This window comes from Lolium perenne, chromosome 5 (genome assembly GCF_019359855.2).
Source record: "Lolium perenne isolate Kyuss_39 chromosome 5, Kyuss_2.0, whole genome shotgun sequence".
Classification (NCBI taxonomy): Eukaryota; Viridiplantae; Streptophyta; class Magnoliopsida; order Poales; family Poaceae; genus Lolium; species Lolium perenne.
In genome coordinates this window covers 77,821,993-77,840,272 of record NC_067248.2, presented here as the reverse complement: position 1 = coordinate 77,840,272, position 18,280 = coordinate 77,821,993, and positions in this window count along the sequence as shown.

The following is an 18,280-nucleotide window of genomic DNA, read 5'->3' as shown; positions in this document are numbered from 1 at the left end:
CACTATCGAGCATAAATACTCCCTCTTGGAGTTAAGAGCAAAAACTTGGCCAGAGCCTCTACTAATAACGGAGAGCATGCAAGATCATAAACAACACATAGGTAATAGATTGATAATCACCATAACATAGTATTCTCTATCCATCGGATCCCAACAAACACAACATATAGTATTACAGATAGATGATCTTGATCATGTTAGGCAGCTCACAAGATCCAACAATGAAGCACAATTAGGAGAAGACGACCATCTAGCTACTGCTATGGACCCATAGTCCAGGGATGAACTACTCACTCATCACTCCGGAGGCGATCATGGCGATGAAGAGTCCTCCGGGAGATGATTCCCCTCTCCGGCAGGGTGCCGGAGGCGATCTCCTGAATCCCTCGAGATGGGATTGGCGGCGGCGGCCTCTCAGTAATATTTTCTGTATCGTGGCTCTCGGTACAGAGGGTTTCACGACGAAGACTTTAAGTAGGCGGAAGGGCAACGCGGGGGGGGGGGCACACGAGGGCCCCACAAGCTAGGGCCGCGCGGCCAGGGCCTGGGCCGCGCCGCCCTAGTGTGGCGGCGCCTCGTGGCCCCACTTCCTTTCCCCCTCGGTCTTCTGGAAGCTTCGTGCAAAAATAGGACCCTGGGCGTTGATTTCGTCCAATTCCGAGAATATTTCCTTACTAGGATTTCTGAAACCAAAAACAGCGTAAAAACAAGAATCGGCTCTTCGGCATCTTGTTAATAGGTTAGTGCCGGAAAATGCGTAAATACGACATATAATGTGTATAAAACATGTAGATATCATCAATAATGTAGCATGGAACATAAGAAATTATCGATACGTCGGAGATATCATCATAAGCACAAGCAATTTTAACTTCAGAATACTAAACTCATTAGCAGAAAGATAATAAAGCAATATATCTACATGTATTTCCCTTTTCTATTTAAACATCAAAGTATTGTTGCTACCGACCAATGCTAAGTTTGCCAAAACCAAATAGATTTACTTGATGCTCCTAAAGTGAGTTCAATACTGATGTCAAGAGTGATCATATAACAGAAATTGCAAACTAAAATAAGGTGTGCAAAAAGTAAATGATAAGACTTCTCATTAATATTCCATAACGATAACTCACACCAACGGATACATAGATAACCAACTAAGAGAGAGAGATACTTCCACACTGCAAACTATTCTATGTGATAACTTCCCTACTCATGATATGACACTACTTGATAGTAAAAGATAAAGATAGTGATGATGTGATACCGCGGCACTCCCCCAAGCTTGGAACAAACCAAGGGGATGCCAATACCGATGATGAATTACTCCTTCGGTGGTGATGGCGGTGGATTCTTCTCGACAAGCTTCTTAACAAGTTCCTTTAGGTCCTCAATCTCATAAGTGAGGTTGCGAATCAGCTCCGAGTTGTGCTCCACGCGGTTCATGAGTATGTCAGACGGCGAGTCCCAACTCTTAGAGTTGTTTCCCCACCCTTCAGCTTCAGGTTTCATCTCTCCTGCAGTGTTAGAACGATCTATATCCCAACCACTAGGCAATACTACCTTGGGAATCCTTTCAATTTGATGACTATAGATTAGATTGCGGAAAGGGTTTTCAATGCCTGGAGGAGATGTCCTTGGAGCTAGGAAGCGACGTGGAACTCCTCCTCCGGTGGTGATCCGTGCACTTCTCTTGGTGTTGGACGGGTTTGCTATCACGCCAATGCTTGCAATGGTGGCGCGCGGGTGTACTCGCGGAGTTTCCTTCACTTCTTCCTCATCCTCGCTCTCGACTTCTTCCTTCAATTCGGGGTCTTGAATATCTTCCTCCAAAGGCCCCTTGTCTTTGTTGTTGGAGACCATGGTGCTTCTAGATCAAAAACAGATCCTGGCAGAAAACAGCTCGAAACAAAACACGACGAGAAAACGATATACGGACCTCCAGGGGTCCGGGGGATTATATAGCAAATATTTTTACGACAAAAGGAAGGTTCTAGGCCGAAAACAAGTGGAAACTGGATGCCGAGGGGCTGTCCCCGTAGGGCGGCGTGGCCAGGGTGGGGCCCGCGCCGGCCTATGGTGAAAGGCCCTCGTGCGTCGCCTCCGGAGAAATATTGTTCAGAAAGTTAAACGCGGACTTTTTATTACTAAAATTGTTACCTATTCAAAGTCGAACTCTGCAGAACTGTCAATTTGGTCCTTGATGAAAGCTTCCGGAGTCATCACTTGAATAACATCAATATCTTCATTATAAGAATCTCCAGAAATATAATGTTTGAGTCTTTGTCCATTCACTACCTGTGTGGCATTACCTTGCAAAGAGCTAATTTTAATTGCCCCTGAACGATATACCTCCTCAATAACATATGGTCCTTCCCATTTTGAGAGTAATTTCCCTGCAAAAAATCTGAGACGAGACCGATACAATAGGACTTTATCTCCAACATTAAATTCTCTTTTAATAATTCTTCTATCATGCCACTTCTTAACTTTCTCCTTAAAAAGTTTAGCGTTTTCATAAGCTTCACTTCTCCATCCATCTAAAGAACTCAATTGTAGCAACCTCTTCTTACCGGCAAGTTTAAAATCTTTATTAAGTTCTCTCACAGCCCAATAAGCTTTGTGCTCTAGTTCTAAAGGTAAGTGACAAGCTTTTCCATAAACAATTTTATAAGGAGACATTCCCATAGGGTTTTTATAAGCAGTTCTATAAGCCCACAATGCTTCCTTTAACTTACTAGCCCAATTCTTTCTAGATTTATTAACAGTCTTTCCCAAAATAGATTTAATTTCTCTATTTGATAATTCTACTTGCCCACTAGTTTGAGGATGATAAGCTGAAGCAATTCTATGATTAATACCATATTTGGCAAGAGTTTTTCTAAAACCACCATGAATAAAGTGAGAACCTCCATCAGTCATAATATATCTAGGTACTCCGAATCTAGGAAATATAACATCTAAAAGCATTTTTAAAGAGGTTTCACCATCAGCACTTTTTGTAGGTATAGCTTCTACCCATTTAGTAACATAATCAACAGCGACAAGTATATGAGTGTTACCTTCTGAAGAAGGGAAATGACCCATGAAGTCAAATCCCCAACAATCAAATGGTTCAATAACAAGAGTATAATTCATAGGCATTTCATTGCGTCTAGAGATATTACCAACCCTTTGACATTCATCACAAGATAAGATAAACTTCCTTGCATCTTTGAAAAGCGTTGGCCAATAAAAACCTGATTGTAGAACCTTTTGTGCAGTTCTATCTCCGGCGTGATGTCCTCCATAAACACTACCATGACACTAACTCAATATCTCTTGTTGTTCATATTCTGGACACATCTTCGCATAATACTATCCACTCCTTCTTTATATAAGTGTGGGTCATCATAAAAATAATGCCTCAAATCATAAAAGAATTTCCTCCTTTGCTGAGCTGAAAAGGTTGGAGGCAAGTACTTCGAAACAATAAAGTTAGCATAATCAGCATACCAAGGACTATCTCGTGAACTCACATTTATTACAGCCAATTGTTCATTTGGAAAACTATCGTTAACAGGAACAGGATCATAAGCAATATTTTCCAATCTAGACAAATTATCAGCAACAGGATTATCAGCACCTTTCCTATCTACAATATGTAAATCAAATTCTTGCAAAAGAAGCACCCATCTAATAAGCCTTGGCTTAGCATCTTTCTTTTCCATAAGGTACCTAATCGCGGCATGATCAGTATGAGTTGTAACCTTTGAATCAACAATATAGGATCTAAACTTGTCACATGCAAAAACTACGGCTAATAATTCTTTCTCAGTTGTAGCATAATTTCTTTGAGCAGCATCTAAAGTTTTACTAGCATAATGAATAACATTCAATTTTTTATCTACTCGCTGTCCAAGGACAGCACCTACAGCAAAATCACTAGCATCACACATAATTTCAAAAGGCAAATTCCAATCAGGAGGTTCAACTACAGGAGCAGTTGTTAAGGCTTTCTTTAGAGTTTCAAAGGCTTCCTTACAATCATCATCAAAAACGAAAGGTACATCTTTTTGAAGAAGATTAGTAAGAGGCTTTGAAATTTTAGAGAAATCTTTAATAAATCTCCTATAAAAACCAGCATGACCAAGAATACTATGAATACCTTTTACATCCCTAGGATAGGGCATCTTCTCAATTGCTTCAACTTTAGCTCTATCAACTTCAATACCTCTCTCAAAAATTTTATGTCCCAATACAATTCCTTCATTAACCATAAAGTGGCATTTCTCCCAATTAAGAACAAGGTTAGTTTCTTCACATCTCTGCAAAACTTTATCAAGGTTTCGCAAGCAATTATCAAAAGAATTCCCATAGAAAGAAAAATCATCCATGAATACCTCAACAATCTTTTCACAAAAGCCATGAAAAATAGCAGACATGCATCTTTGGAAAGTAGCAGGAGCATTACATAAACCAAAAGGCATACACATATAAGCATAAGTTCCATAGGGACAAGTGAAAGTGGTTTTCTCTTGATCTTTAGCTCTAATAGCAATTTGTGAAAACCCAGAATAACCATCAAGAAAGCAGAAATGAGTATTTTTAGACAACCTTTCTAACATTTGATCAATAAAAGGTAAAGGGTAATGATCTTTCTTAGTAACTTTATTAACTTTTCGAAAATCAATGCACATTCTATACCCTACAACTACTCTTTGAGGAATGAGCTCATCATTATCATTAGGAACAACAGTTATTCCTCCTTTCTTAGGAACACAATGCACAGGACTAACCCATCTACTATCAGCAATAGGATATATAATACCTGCTTCAAGAAGTTTTAATACCTCATTTCTTACCACATCCTTCATCTTGGGAATTAGACAACGCTGATGTTCAACAACAGGTTTTGCACCATCTTCTATATTGATTGCATGTTGGCAAATAGCGGGAGAAATCCCCTTCAAGTCATCAAGAGTGTAGCCAATAGCTCCTCAGTGTTTCTTCAATATTTCCAATAACCTTTCTTCCTCAATATCTGAAAGCTTAGCACTAATAATAACATCATATGTTTTCTTATCATCAATATAAGCATACTTAAGATTATCAGGTAATGGTTTCAAATCAAATACAGGATCTTCCTTTGGTGGTGGTGTGACACCTAGATCTTCAACAGGTAAGTCATGTTTAAGAATAGGTTGTCGAAGGAAAATTTCATCAAGCTCATCCCTTTCTTCCCTAAAAAATTCACTCTCACTATTCTCCAAATGTTGCTGCAAAGGATTATTAGGGGCAAGAGCAATAGATGCACACTGTTCAACTCTAAAATCATCATTAGGCAAATCAGCTTTATAAGGAGTTTTGGCAAATTTAGAGAAGTTAAACTCATAAGATTCACCAGAAAATTTAGTAACAATTTTCTCTTTCTTGCAATCTATAATAGCTCCACAAGTATTCAGAAAAGGTCTACCAAAAATAATAGGACAAGACTTACTAGTAGCAGAACCAAGTACCAAAAAGTCAGCAGGATATTTAATCTTACCACATAGAACTTCCACATCTCGAACAATACCAATGGGAGAGATAGTTTCTCTATTAGCTAGCCGAATAAACACATCAATATCTTCAAGTTCACAAGAACCAATTTCATGCATGATTTCCGTGTAGAGCTCATAAGGAATGGCACTAATACTTGCACCAATGTCGCATAAACCATAATAGCAATGATCACCAATTCGAACAGAGAGCACAGGAACACTGGCTTTCCTATACTTATTAGGATGCGAAACAATATTAGAAGCATCTTCACAGAAAATAATATGAACATCTTCCACATTTTCAGTCACAAGATCTTTAACTATTGCAACAGCAGGTTCAACCTTTATTTGTTCTTCAGGTTCTATGGGTTTCTTTGCACTTTTATAAACTACACTAGTTATAACAGAATACTCCTTCATTTTAGCAGGGAAAGGAGTTTTTTCAATATAAGGTTCAGGAAGAACATGATCAACAGTTTTAATTTCAATACATTTACCTTTAGGTGAATCAGTTTTATCTTTATAAGGTTCATGATACTAATCAAAATTCTTCCTAGGCAATTCAAAATGAGAAGCAAAGGCTTTATAAATATTTGCAACAACTTGAGAGTTAAGACCATATGTAGCACTTATATTACGATATTCATCAGTATCCATAAAAGTTTCAATGCATTCATAATCATAATTTATACCTGACACTCTACCTTTGTCATTCTCCCATCCTTCAGTATTTTCTTGGATTCGATCAAGAAGGTCCCATTTAAACTCTTCTTTATTGCGTGTGAATGATCCAGAACAAGCAGTATCCAGCAAGGTTTTATCTTGAAAAGAAAGTCTTGCATAGAAATTATCAATGATAATATTACCAGGAAGCTCATGAATGGGCCATTTGAGCATTAAAGACTTCAATCTCCCCCACGCTTGGGAAATACTCTCTCCATCATGAGGCCAGAAATTATATATACGGTTAAGTCTTTGTGAATTTCACTTGGAGGATAGAATTTGGAATAAAATAGAGGCACAATATCCTTCCAATCAAGAGAACGTCCATCCTTCAGCAGTTTATACCAATGCGCCGCTTTACCAGATAGCGACATAACAAATAATTTCTTCCTAACTTCATCCATTGAAATACCTGCACACTTGAATAACCCGCATAATTCATATAAAAATATTAAATGATCTCCAGGATGAACAGTTCCATCCCCTTCATAGCGGTTATCCACAACACGTTCAATAATTTTCATAGGTATTTTATATGGTATTACTTCCTCACCTAGCGCCTCATCAACTACCGTTGCAGTAGTAGTAGATTTCCCAAATAGAAATTCAAGGGAGGATCTCTCCATAATGACTTATAGCAGCAGGCAGAAACAAAATCAGCACGTACCGTAAAAGTTTCCTTACCAATTCCACTTACCAATAGCGCTTCACTCCCCGGCAACGGCGCCAGAAAATAGTCTTGATGACCCACAAGTATAGGGGGTGTATCGTAGTACTTTCGATAAATAAGAGTGTCGAAACCAACGAGGAGCAGAAGGTGTTGACAAGCAGTTTCGATGAAGGATTCACTGTAAATGCTCACAGACAAGTTTTCAGAGGTTTTGATATAGCAGATAAATAAAGTACAAGTAAATAAAATGCGAGAGTAATAATTGCAGCGAGTGGCCCAATCCTTTTTAGCACAAAGGACAAGTCGGTTTGTTTACTTATAATGACCAAACGTTCTTGAGGACACACGGGGATTTTAGTCTAGTGCTTTCGCTTCATATAGTTGATTAATCTTCATTGTTTTGATAAGTGTTGTGTGGGTGAACCTATGCTAATGCACCGCCCTTCCTAGGACTAATACATACTTGTGATTATACCCCTTGCAAGCATCCGCAAATACAAGAAAAGTAATTAAGATAAATCTAACCACAACCTTAAACTCTAAGATCCTGCTATCCCTCCTGCATCGATATACTAACGGGGTTTAGGTTGCTGTCACTCCGGCAACCCCACAATTAGCAAACGAATACAAGATGCACCCCCCTAGGCCCATAAAGGTGAAGTGTCATGTAGTCGACGTTCACATGACACCACTAGAAGAATAACACCACAACTTAAATATCAAACCATGAAATATTACTCAACATAGTTCACTACTAACATTTAGACTTCACCCATGTCCTCAAGAACTAAACGAACTACTCACGAGACATCATATGGAACATAATCAGAGGTGATATGATGATGAATAACAATCTGAACATAAACCTTGGTTCAATGGTTTCACTCAATAGCATCAATAACACGTAGTAGTCAACACCGGGAAAGTTTCCCCTATCAAACAATCAAGATTTAACCCTAGATGTTACAGCGGTGACGAGGTGCAGCGGTAGAGATGGCGGTGTAGATGGTGGAGATGATGATGATGATGATCCCAATGATGTCCAGCTCGATGACGGTGGCGATGGCGTCGATTTCCCCCTCCGAGAGGGAATTTCCCCGGCGGATTCCCGCCCGCCGGAGAGCTCTTTTCTCTCTGGTGTCTCTCCGCCCCGCAGAGGCGGCTATGTCTATTCTCTGTAACTCTCCGTGCCTTAGGTTTTCGGGACGAAGAAGTACGCGAAGGAGAGGCGGCCGAAGGGGGCTGTGGGCCCCCTCCCCACAAGGCGGCGCGGCCAGGCCTGGGCCCGCGCCGGCCTATGGGGGGGGCCATGGAGGCCCTCCTCGGCCCCTCCTTTTGGCTGGCTTCGTCTTCTGGAAAAATAGGATGTTCTGTATAATTTCCGTCAATTGTTGATCTTCCGAAATATGGTGTCCTGGCGGTGCTTTTTCCAGCAGAATCCTGACTCCGGTGAATAATTCTCCAATGATCATGAAACATGCAAAATAGGTGAAATAACATAAGTATCATCTCTAAATATGAAATATAACATAACAGCAATTTATGATATAAAATAGTGATGCAAAATGGACGTATCAGTGCATAACCAGGCGCTGGAGGTCGTGCATAAGGTGGCACATAGGCAGCGCGAGGGGGAGGCGGCCTGGTCCCGCCACCATGAGCAGCATATGCTGCAGGAGCTCCATAGGCCGTGGCATGCGCGGCAGGGAAGGAGTGTGCAGAAGCTTCAGCAGCGTACCGCGCTGAGTTGCGGACCTCCGTGGCCTGAAGAAGGGGGTAGAGGTCACGGATGGGCATGGCGCCTTGGCGCGCATTGACAACTTGATAGAGGGCATCATAATCCTTGTCTAGGCCAGCAAGAAGATAGGAGATGAACTCCGCATCACGGAGAGGCTCGCCGATGCTCGCAAGGGAGTCAGCAAGGGCCTTCATCCTGTGGAAGTACACGTTGATCGTCTGATCGTGCTTCTTCAATTCCGCCATCTGTTGGCGGATGCCGGAGGAGCGAGCAATGGACGTGGATGCAAACGCACCATTGAGAGTTTCCCACGCCTCCCGAGAAGAGTTGTCGAACATCACCATCCCGAGTACGCCTTCGGTCATGGACGAGACGAACGCCGAGAGAATGGACTGGTCCTGTTGGATCCAGTGTTGGTAGGCCGGGTTGGGCTGCGGTATCATCACGCCAGTGTGCATGACCCCGACATGCTCCGGGGGGCAGGGGATAGACCCGTCACAGTATCCCATTAACATCTGGATGCGGAGAAGAGGAGCAACCTGCGCCATCGAGAACAAGTAGTTCTCGTTGTTGAGGCGGATGGTGGTCGCTGACTGGATGTTGATGATGCCCGACATGGACGTGTTGGCGAAGGTCGGAGACGGGGCATTGACGAAGGAGGGCCCCGCCCCAAACTGTGTAGGACGCGCGATCGGGCCGGAGGTTGAGCTCGGCGCACCAAAGCCCAAGAGAGAGCCCGCCGACGCCATGGACAGGGCATCTGTGTAGATCGATGCGAGGGCGTTTGTTCCCCAGAGGGAATACGGCGGAGCCGCGGTGTAGGAACCCGGCAGCAGCGGCGCCGCAGATGGCGGCGCAGAAGGAAGCGCGACAAAGGGCGCAGCAGATGGCACCGTAGTCACCGTGGTAGACGGTGCGGCAGACTCCACCGTGGTTGATGGTGGATCGAGAGGAAGAGTCGTAGCCGAGCTGCTCGAGAGGATCCATCGGTGACAGTCATCGCGCACGATGGCGGCGGCGGCAGAAGGCGGAAGCGACGGCTAGGTCAGGGCTAGCTCTGATACCATGAAAACCTAGATGGAAAGTGTATTCTGGGCTGGCTCGGCACAACATGTACCGGCCTATTCATCTCATTATATATAGATCAGTGGTACAATACATGGTTAGTTACAAATACACAGCTAACCTATTATACACGTATTCTATCATGGTACATGTCGTCGCCCATGCCTGCCCTCGCCATTCGTCTCGGTGTCGCATTGTTTGGTACGTCCAGGTTTTAGACTTCGGCATAGGTTGGCGGAGCGGCACGGAGGAGGCAGGGCTAGCTCGATGTCGTGATTGGTTGGCCTTTTCCAGAATCCAGCCTCGATCGAGATCGCAATGTCGTATCCTTCTTCTTCCCCTCCTTCTGTTTGAGATGGAAAAGAATCCGGTGCATGCACCTGAGATAATTAAGGAAGGGCTCGCAGTCCAAATCGTGTATCAGTTTGATTCCACCAGCAAAGATCGATCGCACATTATTATACACTATATAAAGTTCAAACAGTTTAGCCGCTCAAGATTGATTTGGGCACTGTTTATAGGCTATTTATCCTTTCATTGATTCAATAGTTACGTGACACGTCGTTACATTTCTGCTTGGTTCATTGATTTACTTCATCAACCGTCTTTACATTTTCATTTCGTGACCGGAGGGTTACTGGTTACCGGTTCCAACGCGTTGCTCGGTTGATGGCTCCACCATTGTTGCTCCAGAAGCCAGTTTCCTTTTTTTTTTTCCTCAGCATGCTGGCTTCTAAGCGGTAGTCAAAGCGGCGACGGACCTCTAGAGTGAACAATTTGGGTTACACGTCTCCAACACATACTCTCCTTCTCCGCCTCCTCCCCATGATCTCCTCCGTGAAATTCCTCCCTACCTCCCTGGAGGCTGGCCGATCTCTACCTATGCCGGCTACGCTTTGGGAGTTTCTCCCTGGCCGAAATTTCGAGGGAGCAGGCCGAGGACGAAGCAGACAGGTGGAGCAGTAGGAGGAGGCTGGGAGACGCGCCAACAACCGAGGCGACTAGGGTTGCCCCGGGAGTGGTGCATAGGAGCAGAACGGCGTCGCCGCCTTGCGGCGGCGGGGAATCGGTGGAGGAGACCGACTCGTGCCGGCGAGCAGGAGCCTACGAGGAGTGTATGGCTGGCCGGGACGGTGGCGACGGCCGCCGCGTTGGTGGCTATTCGGCTGAGGAGGATGTTATTTTGCCAGGTCGTCAGTGAGCACCAGGATAATTCTCTTCCCCTCCCGAGTTGCCCCACGCCTGGAGCTCCCCTAGCCGAGCACCCCGACCTCGACGACAGAAAGAACACCGATGGAAGCAGCAAGCGGGGAGGAGCGGCATCGCGCCGACTTCCTGAATCCGGGCATGGCATGGCGGCGGCGCGCTGATCTGGCCAACGTGCGACTTCGGAGGGAGTTGGATTGGCGGCGGCGCCGAGGCGGGAGCGGGACAGCGAGCAGCGAGGGCAAATCTTTCCTTTCCCTTCTACTGTCCGCGTTGAGGCTGGACCGCGAGCAGGATCGGCGAGGCCGGTTCTTTCTTTCCTTTCCACCAATATGCTATTCTTTTGCGCAGTTCTCCTGTGGTTCTGCTGCGTCACGATCGGTGGCGGCTCCTCTGCTGTTAATGCAATTGCTTGCGCTCTATCTCAGGTAATATCGTACCAAGCAGGCCATTGTGAATCAATCTCCTCTGTTTTGCCTCACAGAAATCTCTGTACTGAAGACATGAACTTACACACAGGTCAGAAGAACAATACAGATCGAATGTTGAAATATTTATGGCGTCAGAGTCATTACTGGAAAATCATTTGCACGCATCTAGGAATACAGAAATCAAGAAACATGGATGAATCTGTATGAACTCTTTCTCATAGCTGTTGACCGTGACTCCGTGAGGTATCCCACTTGACACACAACTCACTACTTAACACTTGATTTACTTATTCTTACAGGTTACATGCAAGTGGATGTGGAGTTAGCCCAATTTAATGTCTGTTATATTCACGAGATTTCAAGTTCAGGAAAAAATATATGGTCTCTGTCTTTCTAGGTTCATTATTGTCCAGTTTCTTTGATAGCCTGTATTCCATATGCTCATCGTAACACACATTTACAAGTATCTAATTGTGTTCCCATATCCCAAACGTGCTGAACCAAGCTACTCTCTTTTTCACTCTTTTAACACCATGAAAAACATATCATTCAATATTATATTATGATAAAATAGCAATGAGGTACAGCTGCACAGAGGATAAAACCGAGAACATCCCATGTCGTCCCCCGCGTGCGACCTGGGAACAAACCTTAGCCGTCAGGCAACCCGTCGTCGTGGTGAACAGACAGATGCCATGGGATGGCTTAAGTTGGGGCCGAGTTGGACGCTAGAGGATTCGGGGGAGGGTTTTGGATCGGGTAGGATGAACTTCCGGGTGCTTTCCTCAAGAACTTGGCCAAGGCCAGAGGTAGAAGAAGAGAGACACAAGGATGAACTCCGTTTAGATCTTCTCTATTGCATGAACATTGTTACAAGTGGTTTTCGTACATGAAGGTATCTCTATATTCCGCGCCCGCGAAGGAGGCTGCCCCCTCTCCTTATATAGGGGAGAGGGTGGCTTACAAGGGAAGGAACCCTAATGGCATCTTTGAACAGACAAACTACTTTACAAAGCTACTTTATAAAGCTACTTTAATTATAGATGACGCCGGTATCTTCTTTAATCAGGGAGGCTGATGTCCTCCGGCTTCTTTGGGCGTCACCTTCGTCTTTTACGTCACGTCTTTGTTTAAAGCCTCTTTGCTTAGCTCATCTTTGTCTTCTAGCTCCTGAAGGAATCTTTGACCGGCTTGCTCATACCGGTAGTCCGGAATCTTGCTACCTCATTCCGGCATGTCCTTCTTTGGGCATACCGGTATAGGCTTCCTTAGCCAAATACCTAAACTGACCCTCCGGAATGAAGATCAAACCGATATCTTGATGGCTCAAACCATCCGGTTTGGCATGCCTTTGGCATACCGGGGGTCATCCCCCCAACATTAGTCCCCGAAGCTGGTATAGTCCGGTGGATTTATCCGACGGTCCATGCGAGGTTCTTTTCTCACAAGGTACCAGTTTGATCCTTCCGGTACTATGTTCAGAGATGCCGGCCTCTTTGCCTTAGTCTTTTTCTACTATCTTCCGGTTCTCTCCGGTATCTCACGTTATACTCATACCCTTTTTTCTTTGCAAGGTGTTTCCGGTATCTTTTCCTCCGGTATCCTTGACATTTACTCCTTCCTCAGCGAAGTCGAGAACTTCTTGGGTGCAGTGCCTGTCAGAGACATGCACACTGTTTCTGCCGTGTCAGTGTCAGTGGTCACTTCGGTTCGGCTTCTGCGCCAGCATTTAATGTGCCACACCGGATCCTTTTGGCCATTCTGGATCCGTGCGGCGACCCTGTGGCCTCTCGATTTCGGGCGTGTATCTTCGCGCCACGTGGCGGCCCACGAGGCGAACCGCCGCGGCCCGACGGTTTCCGGCCCACTATCTCTTCTCTCTTTATAAGGGCAGAGCAGTTCATCTTCATCCCCTTCTTCGCATTCGCCCCATTCCAGAGCACTTCAAGCCCTTCGCCCCTTGCTTTCTCGTCGCCGCCGGTCGCCGCCAGACCCTCGCTCCCGACGAACCTGCGCCGTTCTCCTTGCCGTGGTGAAGCTTTCCACCGCGCCAAGTTCCTGCGGTGCTTCCTCTCCGCCGCTGCTTCAAGCTTTCTCCGGCGGGCTTCGCTGCTCTCCGTCGCTGGTCCTCGTCGACGGTCAGGCCTTCGCCATTTCTCCAGCGAACCTTCCCTTCGCGTCTCCCGCAGCCTCAGGTGAGCCCCAATGCTTATTTGCTTTCTTTCTCTTGCTTTCCAGATCTTGGGTTAGTAGGATATTTACTTCCTCGTTTCTTTCGCTTTTCTTCTTACTCGTAGATCTTCACGCAAGAGTAGTTCTTGGGAAACTTGTTTTTTCGAGTAGATACGGGGGCTTCTCAGATCCGCATGTCCACAGAGGAGTATCTTTCTTCTTCATCCTCCGGTACTCAGGAAAATAGTGCATCCGACGGGCTAAGTGCAAATCTAGCCCAGATGGAAGTTGATGCCGGCCAAGACCAAGAGGCCGGTAGCTCTAGCCACGGCTCCGGGATAGATCTATCCAAAAAAACACGCGGGGCTTGGAGGGGCTCCGATGTTTCTCAACACGAGATCGACTGGCTCCGCCGGTCTAGGAGGATACCGGAGGGAGTATCCTGCCGGCTTCCCGGCGATGAAATCGAACCGGTACTCAATCCCGGTGAGTTCGTGGTTTTTCTTGCTCACTTTGAGTGCGGCTTCGGCCTTCCAGCCTCCGACTTCTTTCGCCAGTTCTTAAACTTCTACAAGCTTCAGCCTCATCATCTTCCCGGCAATGCCGTTTTCTACCTCTCTTGCTATGCTTCCTTTATGGAGGCATACATCGGCATCCGCCCCACCCGCGAGACTTTCGCTCGCTTTTTCTCTCTTCGGATCAATTCGATCCAGGGCAAGGAAATTCCTAAGCCCAAACACCCCCGTTCAATGCGGGTCTTGCATTATCGGCCCCTTTTTTAAGTTTTCCGGCCTTGAATCTTGCCGGTTGTGGCAAACAACGTTCTTTTACGTGAAGAACGACGACGCCGCGGATCTCATCAACCTGCCGGCCTTTAACCCGGCGCCTCCCACCAAGGCTAACTGGGGCTACTACCCATCGAATCACATCGAGACGAGCCGGGTGGTACGCTTCATGGAGAAGCTAAAGAAGGACAGCGACATTTGTTCTGACGACATCATCCGCGCTTTCATCTCCCGCCGGGTGCTTCCCCTTCAGCGGCGGGCCCACAAGATGAGCGAGATGTATGGTCCCGGCGATCCCACCAAGATCACCGGCCTCCCTCTGAGTAAAGCCGATGTTGTCCGCAAGGCTAAACAAATATGTCAAACGAACATGCCGGATGACTGGGAGTGGGGCCTCTTGCCTCTTAGCTCCACCAACCCCCCAACTCAGGAAGTAAGAAACTGTGCAACCCGGGCTGAGATATCGGTAACTGTTGCGTTATGGCTAACCCTTTCCTTTTTTGTTGTGAGGCCAAGGACCGCTTCACTCGCATCGAATCGGACAAGCGAGGTCCCGTCCGGAAGCGCCCCCTGGACAAGGTTGACCCAGATCCTTTCATCCTTTGGCAGGATTTGAAGATGGGCAACGCCTCGCGCCTTGGTAACGCTCCGCCAGAGGCTTCCGATTCCGCTGATGATCTAGTTATACTTGAGGTAGTTTTCCCTTCCGGCTCTTATGCTTTTACTGTTATTTTTGTGCTGTAGATACTTCCTCAGCTGGCCCCCAATCACAGGTCCATGAGCATGCGACTCCTTTGCAGGCCGAGGTTGGCCAGGAGTTCCTGGACAAGCTCGCCGCGGGGAGCAAGAAGAACAAGGCCCCGGCGACAGATGCCGGTTCAAGCCAGGCCCCTCCTGCCAAACGTTCCTGGACGGAAGTCCTCAGGGGAAAACAAGTAGGCACGAGGCGCTACAAGGGGAAGACCATGCCGGTTTTCTTCCGGGTAAGCTTTTGTTTTTCTGTTCGCTTGGTTTCACAGATTTTTCTTTCCGGTTGCTTTTCCTTATCTTTTCTTTTTTGTTTTCCTCAGTCATGCGCTTTCGCTCTCCAAGGGCTCTGCCGGTTCGAAGCCGGTGAGCTCCGAAGGAACGGCCAGGACCTCGCCTCCTCCTCGTTCAAGCCCGGTACCTTCTGGTACCGGCAACCCTTCTGCCTCCCCTCTAGGAGGTGCACCAAGTGCGGGGCGCGCGGCCCCTACAAGTTCTGATCACCGCGCGGAGGATGACTTTGTCTCCCTCCTGACATGGAAGATACCGGCGCCAGCAACATCGGCGCCGATCCTGAAGCTGTCGGGCCGGCGGAATCTCAAGTTCCTCCCGTCCAGAAAGAAAAGAAGAAGAAGAAGAAGAGTTCACGCTCTTCTCCCTCCAATACCGCGCCGGAAACTCCCGTGCCGGCAAGCTCTACGCCACCACCAGAAGCTCCCGTTCCTGAGTCCACTGGGGCTACACCGACACCACCGCCAGAAGCTCCGATGCCGCCGCCAGCTCAAGGACCTCCCGCGGCCAAGCCGGCGCCGCCGCCAGCAGGCGCCAAACTCCGCCCGCCGGAACCTTTTAAGGGAAAGGCAACGGCTTCTGGCCCGCAGCCGCTGGTGTTGCACACCGGCCGCGCCGCTGTTGTGGCTGGAGAGAAACCTACCGGCCTGCTTGGCCGGATCACGGAGCTCAAGCGCGAGGGCCGTGAACTGCGACACTTCCTTGGTTACGCCGAGAAGTGGAACCAGGCGGATATCTCCACGGCTACGCGCGGCGTGGGGAAAGACCGGCTCCCAATCGTCGACCCGGCCGGCCCCAAGAGCACCGAAGAGCACTTCATGCGGCTCCGGCGAGCCGTGAAGGAGTTCGACAACGCCTGGCACAATGCCACCAACAACGTGGTGGTAAGTTTCACCAATCTCTTTGCAATTTTCCTGTTGAAGCCGGTTTTATTCTTTCCGGATTTATATATGTATCCTCCCAGTCCCCGAGTTTTGGGTTGAGAGCGCAGCTTTTAGCGCAAAACTTTGTTAAAGATACCGCAAACTCCCAGTCCCCGAGTTTTGGGTTGAGAGCGCAGATTTTAGCGCAAAACTTTGTTAAAGATACCGCAAACTCCCAGTCCCCGAGTTTTGGGTTGAGAGCGCAGCTTGTAGCGCAAAACTTTGTTAAAGATACCGGGAACTCCCAGTCCCCGAGTTTTGGGTTGAGAGCGCAGCTTTTAGCGCAAAACTTTGTTAAATATACCGCAAACTCCCAGTCCCCGAGTTTTGGGTTGAGGGCGCAGCTTTTAGCGCAAAACTTTGTTAAAGATACCGCAAACTCCCAGTCACCGAGTTTTGGGTTGAGAGCACAGATTTTAGCGCAAAACTTTGTTAAAGATACCGCAAACTCCCAGTCCCCGAGTTTTGGGTTGAGAGCGCAGCTTTTAGCGCAAAACTTTGTTAAAGATACCGCAAACTCCCAGTCCCCGAGTTTTGGGTTGAGAGCGTAGCTTTTAGCGCAAAACCTTCTTGAAGATACCGAAAACCGGCATCCTCACACTTGACTTTTTATCTAAACAGAGCACGGCGGATGTCCGGAAACAGCTCTTCGAGGAGCTTCTCTGGGAGCACCGGGATTTGGCGGAGGCCCACAGCCACTGCCAAGGTGAGTCTTTTTTTGCCTCCGGCATTTTCTTCTCTCTTTGTTACTTCGCATAACAGCTATCCCGGAAGCCTCCATTGAGGCCCTCAAGGTCCAGGTTGCCGCACTCCAAGGTATCCTTTCTCTTTCTGATTGACTTGTTTCTTTGTGTGCCATTTGCTACGCTTTCGTTAACATCTTCTTTTCCGGCCTCCAGTCGACAAGGAGGAGCTCATCCGGAAGCACCAGGAGGCCTTGGACGCCAAAAGGACATTTCTCGGGAGCTGAAGGAGCAAGCCATCCACGCCGGTAACCGGCACGGCCAGGAGCTGAGTGACGCCAAGGAAGCAGCCGAGGCCCAGCTGGCGGAGGTCGTGGATGATTCCGCGAACTGCACTGCGGTGCTGAGGGCGGAGCTTGAGGAGGAGAGGAAGGCGCGTAAAGCGGTAGAGCGGGAGCTGGAGGAGGAGAAGAAGGCGCGGACAGCAGCGGAGCGCCAGATTGAGCTCATGACCGCTGATCATAAGGAATATGATCAGCTGGTCATGCGGATCGACGCGCTGGCTTTCAGTAAGCCTTTGCCTCTTCTTTTGCTTATAAGCTTTTGTCTTTTTGGAAGCATATCTATGTCCTTTTTTCCTTCCGGTAGATTCTTCTCCGGTGTCTTATCCTTATATTTTTCCTTTCGCCTTTAGAGCACTTCCCGGACTCCCAGACGCACGCCGTGAAAAAGGTGACGGAGGATAGGGTGAGGCGACAACTGCCCAACTTGGACGCACCCTGGGACGGGTACGACTATCTGGTCGCCCTTTCCGCTCGAGTCCAGAACATGCGTTCAGTGGACCGGCATCTTGCTGATCTGCCGACGTCGCCATCTTTGTATTCAAGGTGTTGTGGCCCGAGGAAGCAATGCCGGCCAATGTCACGCTTACCGCCGACCGGCTGAAGTCAGCAGGGCGTCGCATTCACGAGTGGCAGTGCTCCACGGCTCGTGCCGGAGCCGATACCGCGCTGCGCGTCGCGTGCTCCTGGTACCCGGACTTGGATCTGGATGCTCTTCAAGGTGTGCGTGAAAACGCTCCCACTGATACGGACCCGACTCTCACCGCGAAGCGGCAAGATCGTGCCTACCGGCTTGCTGAGTACGCGCCGGTTCGCACCTTCATCCCCCCTCCCGAAGGCGTCAAGGACTACCTCAGCGATGAGGAAGAAGATGAGGAAGGTGAAGATGAAGAGGCCGGTGATGCTCCTCCGGAAGCCCCTGCTGTTTAAACATTTACCGCGACATGCTTATCTGCCTTGTTGTTCCTGAGCTTCAAAAACAA